Source organism: Cryptomeria japonica, chromosome 3 (assembly GCF_030272615.1).
Source record: "Cryptomeria japonica chromosome 3, Sugi_1.0, whole genome shotgun sequence".
Lineage (NCBI taxonomy): Eukaryota > Viridiplantae > Streptophyta > Pinopsida > Cupressales > Cupressaceae > Cryptomeria > Cryptomeria japonica.
Window position 1 is genome coordinate 891,859,393 of NC_081407.1, and position 6,527 is coordinate 891,865,919.

Sequence of the window (6,527 nt, forward strand, 5' to 3'; positions counted from 1 at the left end):
TTGGCTATCTCCTTGTTTTGATCTGGTGTCATTTTATAAGTTTCCTTATTGGGCACAGAAGCTTCGAGTATAAAGTCAATTTGATGACCTATGGCATGTTGAGGAGGCAATGTAGCTAGTGTTCCATCACTAATGATGTCCTCAAATTGATTTAGGACCTCCTGCACTTCTTTAGGAATGCTCATCTTCTTCTCCTTGTTGTCCTCTTTTGGCTTTACAACAATGGCAAACCACACTCCTTCTCCCTCTTTGAGTGTGTTAATGAACTCTTTCTCACCAACCAACAACACATTAGGACCTTTGAGTATTCCCTCTACTTGGTCTCTGATGGACTGGATTTTGTAGGTGGTTCCATTCTTTTGGAAGGTATAAGCATTCTTCTCTACATGGTGTATTGCCTTCCTGTCAAACTGCCATGGCCTACCTAGGAGTAGGTGGAAAGCATCCATGGGTAGGATATCACACAAGATTTTGTCTTTGTAGCCTGCTATAGTGAATTCCACCCAAGTTTGTTGATTTACAAGAACATGCTACCCCTTGTTGAGCCATGTAAGTGTATAAGGATCACTATTTGGTATTCTTGGCAAATTGAGCTTACTCACCGCTTCCTCTAACACTATGTTGTTTGTGGATCCTCAATCCACCACCACTCTACATACCTTTCCCATGATCTTACATTTTATTTTGAACAAGGATCTCCTTTGGCTAGGTTCCTTGTTAACCGATTCTTTTATAAAGTCTCTTATTATCACGAGGTTCTCTCCAACCTCTGAATCCAAACTTACTTCGGATGCTTTCATGTTTGCTGCATCCTCTTGAGAATAATTTACTCTCCTCTCACCTCCTTGGGATGAAGAAGACTTCCAACGACATCTATAGGCCGGGTGTCAGATGGCAATTGTAGCACTTCATGGTGGAAAAATTGGACCCTCTTCCTAATCCACTAGACCTTCCTCTACTAGACTTGCTAGATCCCCTTCCTCTATAGTTTCTCTTTCTATTGGAATCCCCACTTTTCTCAACCAATTTGGATTCCCCTTGGGATCTTTGGTCTACACTTCTTCCACCAAAACTACCTCTTTGTGCTCTGCCATCTCTTCCCCTACCTTTGTCTCTGTTGTTTTGTTCTTGCTTCTTCTTCATCTTTTCCACCACTTTTAGTGCCAACTGATAGCACTTGTGCATGGTGTTGGGGAATAACAAGGTTAATTCCTCTTGAATATTCCATCTCAATCCATTCAAGTATCTGGCTACCTTGATGCTCTCATCCTCCACTGCCTTGGATCTCAGACACAACTTCTGAAATTCCTCATTGTAGCTACTCACATCCAAGTCTCTTTGTCTCAAATTTTGTCTCCTCTTATGCAACTAGATCTCATAATCTTCAACGATGTATGCCTCTTTCACCTTGGCTACCATGCCCTTTGAAGTAGCTATGCAGTTCTTGCCCTCTTTTTGCCTCTCTTCTTGAGTAAATTTCCACCAAGTCAATGCCACCCCTCTCAATATAGCCTTGGCCACCTTCATCTTTTGTGCCTCACCAATTCCATCACTTTCAAAGTGATTCTCCAATCCCTCTGTGCATTCTAGGACTGCCTTAGGCTCCATTTTTCCATAAAAAAGTGGTACTCTTTCTAGGGATTTTCCTCCTAAGGATTTGATTTCTTTAAGGAAAGGTTCTTCAGGTAGAATAGGGTCTGGTTCAGGTGTCCTATCCTCTTCTACAACTTCTTTACCCTTCTCCTTATTGACCTTGATTATCACTTTCTCAGTTTTACATTCAACTGCATCTAGTTTGCTCTCCAGTTGTAGTAATATTTCTCTAAGGAGCCTATTTTATTCCTCTTGGTCTTCTACCTTCCTTTCTACATCTACATTTTTCACCATCCTTAGACTATTCTCTCCTATTGATTTAGTGTCTGTTATGTAGTGGCATCTTCCCAAATCTTGGTTGCTCTGATACCACTATGATGGGGAGGTATACTTAAAGAGAGTCAATCCTTTTTAAAAGGAAGTCAAGTGTTGTCCTAGTGGGCTCCCTTCTTTTCTCATTTGGTCTACTTGTCAATTTAGATATCTCAACTCTCTAGGAGTGCTCCCAATCAATATGTTCTCACTAGTTGCTCAGGCATGGTTGGGATTCACAAGGGTAAATCTAACCTCACACCCTCAAACTCCTAACAAATGCTTATAGAGGTTTTAGTCTGTCTTTATGATATTTTCCAAGGGTAATCAATTGGTTTTGAGTATGGGGTTGATTCATTTCCCCATCACTCCTTCCTTTCCCTATTTTCTAGCCCTAGTAGCCCTAGAGCCCCAATTAGCCCTACCTAACCAGTTTTTGTGGATTTAATCATAATTTCCCCAAAGACCCACATAAAATCTTTGATGATTAGGATACCCTTTTGGGAGTACTTTCCATTTTATGACATAGAAATCTTAGTATGACCGTACAAGTATGGAACCCGAGAAATGCTTGTTTTAGGTGGTTTTAGGCTTGTTTTGGTCTTTTTCTAAGGGTTTGGTGTCTTCCTTAATGTGACACACATCCAAACTCACACATATGCTCTACCACACCCCACTTTCTCATTCCAAATACTCTGCACTTCCAACGCTACTCATCCCTACAAGCACTTGCATAATTTCATTTATAACCGAGCTATGACTGAGCTCACCAAGAAAATGATGTTCATTGGACTTTCAATGAACTCAAAAGGAAAATAAAGAATATGTGCACTATAAAAAGGTTCCACAGCTCTAGTCCCAAGGGTTATTAAGAATAACTCAAAGGACTTCAAGTTGGAATCGTGTTTGGGCCTCTCAAACCCCTACTTAGGCTAAGAGCTTACAAAATTAACGACTCAATTTAAACCTGCACAAAAAATAATAAAAATTATTCCTAAGAACTATAATATAATGTACAAAATAATAAGAAAATAACAACAATGCAATCAATCCATTAAGTACGAACTGTTGCTCTAATTCTTTGAAAAACACAAGGTAAAACTAAAAAATGGACTCTAATTTGTATTCCAGTCTACTCCAGGCATTCAAAAACCACATTACATTAATTCTCAATGTATTTATATTCAATTTTTTTCCTAACTAACTCTCCATCGGTTTCCTAACCATCCCTTTGCAGAAAAAGGCAAAAAGTTGCTCAACGTTGCAAAAAGTTGTCAAGCAGCTTTGACAGCTTTTGCCACAAAGTGCATTTTTGCCTTACATGCTTTTTTTTCTCCTCCAAACCATCTAGGATGACTAAATACCATTACATTAACATGTCCCAATTCCGAACAAGGATATTCAAGGCATTTTAAATCAAAATGTAAGATTATGCCATTTTAGGCTTACATGGGCTTACAAGCCAAAATTGAGCAAATGCATTGTCCTAAGGAAATTCAGACTACCAAAAAATTTCAAAAAGATGTGAGGACCTAAGAGAAGACTCTTATTTACCATCTCAAACCAAAATATGAACAAACAGATCAAAATGAAGAAGTTGTACTCAAAACTAGGTGCTCCTGCACCACAATGAATATTGGGAAGTAGTGGTGATTTTATCTATCCTGAAAAATTCCTCAAATTTAGTTAAATGTGGGAAAAAGAGCATGTAGGTTTTTGGAATAGGAATGATGCAAAAAAAACAAATTGACAAATCTAATTTATGTTGACAAATTGCACATGTTAAGCACTGATTATGTAATTACAGGTAGAAATGACAAAGAAAGAGAGTGATACATTTTAATGCTTTAGATTGTTACATTTCATAAATCACAACAATCTGTAAGTTGGGATGGTTAATATTGGAAGAGATATTTGATAGTAAGGAGTTAGAGAGTTCACATCATTTAGTTAGTTGTTGCAAAGTGAATTATACAAAAATAGAAAAACAAGAATATTTAGAATACAATAATTTTGTAGAGGCAAGTTGAAGAAGATTGGAACCTTCTGAATGTTAGAGAGTAAGAAATGTAGAATTTACAAATGGATATGAATTCGATCTCTATGGTGTTTTTTTTGTTTCTTTGAGTATCAAATTAGTTTTGATTATTAACGTAATTACTTAAACCTTATCTTCTTCTCACAACAGTAAAGGTCATTGTAAAGTTTACCTTATCTAATAGAAGATATAATTTTTGATGTGTGTCACATTCTAAGCACAATTGTGTTCTAAAAAAATATTTTGTAGATCATGCTAATTTCAACGTATGCCTTGTTGGGCCCCATAATCACTATTTAACTTCCTAGAACTGAAACTCACTCAAAGGGATAGGGATTTCATAAGCTTCAAGTGAAATTTTAATTTAGAAAATTATTAAAAAATTAAAATTCATAGAAAATGAGTTTTTTTTTGTATGCACTAGATTTTGAAATTATTTAAAGAGGACGAAACTTAGGGAAAAAAAATAAGTCGCTATATTTTTTGTGAGATCCTAATGACCTTTCTTCACTAATAAACAATCAACAATTAAAATTATTAGATCATAAATTTATCAAAATACGTATCTAACTAATTTAATTTATTTTTTATATATGCATACACTTTATTAAGAGTTCGATATTCCTTTACTATATATAATCTTAAAATTTAAAAAATACACACCAATTTTAGGCAATCTAGGCTCAAAATTTATATTTGTGTTGTATTTTTTCTTTATAAAAGTGTCACACTATGTAAATATTCACTCTTCACAAAAATGATTCATCAATAAATCTTCAACAAATTTCAAGAAAATGTATTTTCCATGCAATAAATTTAAAAGGAATGTGTTTGACCTTTTCTGTTGTGCACATGTTTGAAATTTATAGTATAGTTTGTATGTTTTTCACCCTCTTGCATACTTCACGCCCTGCCACAATAGAGTGCTTTTTCAATCCATATTCAATACTCCTTTTATTCTAATACTGCTTAGAAGTTTCCCATATCGACATGCCTATTAATACTTGCACATTGATTAGGGTTAAGAACAAGTGGGAAATATCTAATTGTATTATGAATTCAATTAATTTAATAAGGCAAGGAAGTATCATTTTTGTTAGGAATTTAATTAAAAGCATCTCCCAAGGTAAATTCTCTTTACTCTATGAGTGTTCCATTAGTTATTAGTAATATACTTTAGATTTTGTAACCAATGCTTCTCTTGTGCACGATTTCTCGATATTTTTATCTTCAACAAAAAAATATCCTCATCATCACTCTATATGTTTACTTTGTTTGTGCTTGTATGAATGGGAACAATTATAGGGATTGAACCTTTAAGAAGATGACCTTGGCACCATTAGTTTCTTAAATAGGACTGTGTTCCTCAAAAGGATCCCATATTCAATTTATTTTCACCGTTTTATAGTCTATTTTGTAGGCTATTGAATAGATCGAATATTGAAAGGATATTTGCATTGTGGAAAAATGCATTTGATCATTGATGGATTAACCACAATCAATATACAAAATTTATACTCTTTCTATAAATTTAATTGTGTTTTATTATCTGGTTTGGTGTAGATTATATAGGGCTGTTGTAAAGTTGTATGCACAATTTACCAAAAGAAAAGTTATTTTATATCCTTATCTTACATGCTTAAAGAACTTTTGTTAAGCAGTTCAATTGTTTACATAAACTACTTGAAACCCTTCTATTTTATATATGTAACCATATTTTATAAGGAGGGGAGGAAAACAATGCCTTCTATTTCTTTATATTTGGTCTCTTGAGTTTTGTGCAAGGTTTCTCTTATTGAAATATTTATTTAGATATTTAAGCATATTATAACAACATCTATGTGGGAGATATTTACTTGCATTCTTCTCATTTGTATATTGTCAGTGTATGACATATGTCTAGCTTGTGTTCGTGTGGAATTCTCTAATGTCCCTGCATTCTTTTCCCGTGCTTCACATCTTGTATGCATGTCTACCAGTGCATCTCCAAAGCATGGCATTTCTTTGAGGCATTCTTATTCGACAGTTCTCATGTCCTTTTGTATTCAATTTTAGTTAGTTTGTTGATTTTTTCGGTTGGTATATACTTTGTTTTAGTTTTTTATTTGATAGTTAGCTTTTGGTTGGTTTTTTGTTCTTGGTATGATAGTTGCTTTTGTTTTTGTTTTTACGTTCGATTGTTTTGTTCTTTTTTATTTTTATATTTTATTCTTTTTGTGTTTTCGTTTTTATTTTATTCAAGGTTAGTCTTGTTATCTTTTTTTTGTTTTGTTTTAGTCTTTGTTAGTTGGTTTTCTTTTATTTGTTAGTTTTTGTTTATTGTTAATTTTTTTGTTTGTTTGATCTTTGTTAGCAATTTTTGTTTTATTAATTACAAGATTGTTAGTTCTTAGTGTGTTAGTATTATTAGTTTGTGTGTTAGTAGTCTTTATTAGTTTTTATTTTGTTTACTATTTTGTTAGCTTTTGTTAGTGCCTTTGTTTGGTTAGCTCTTGTTAGTGTCTTTATGTTTGTTTGTTCTTGTTTGTTAGTTTGTCTCTGGTTTTTTTGTTTAGTTTGTTAGTTAAGTCTTTGTTTTGTTTCG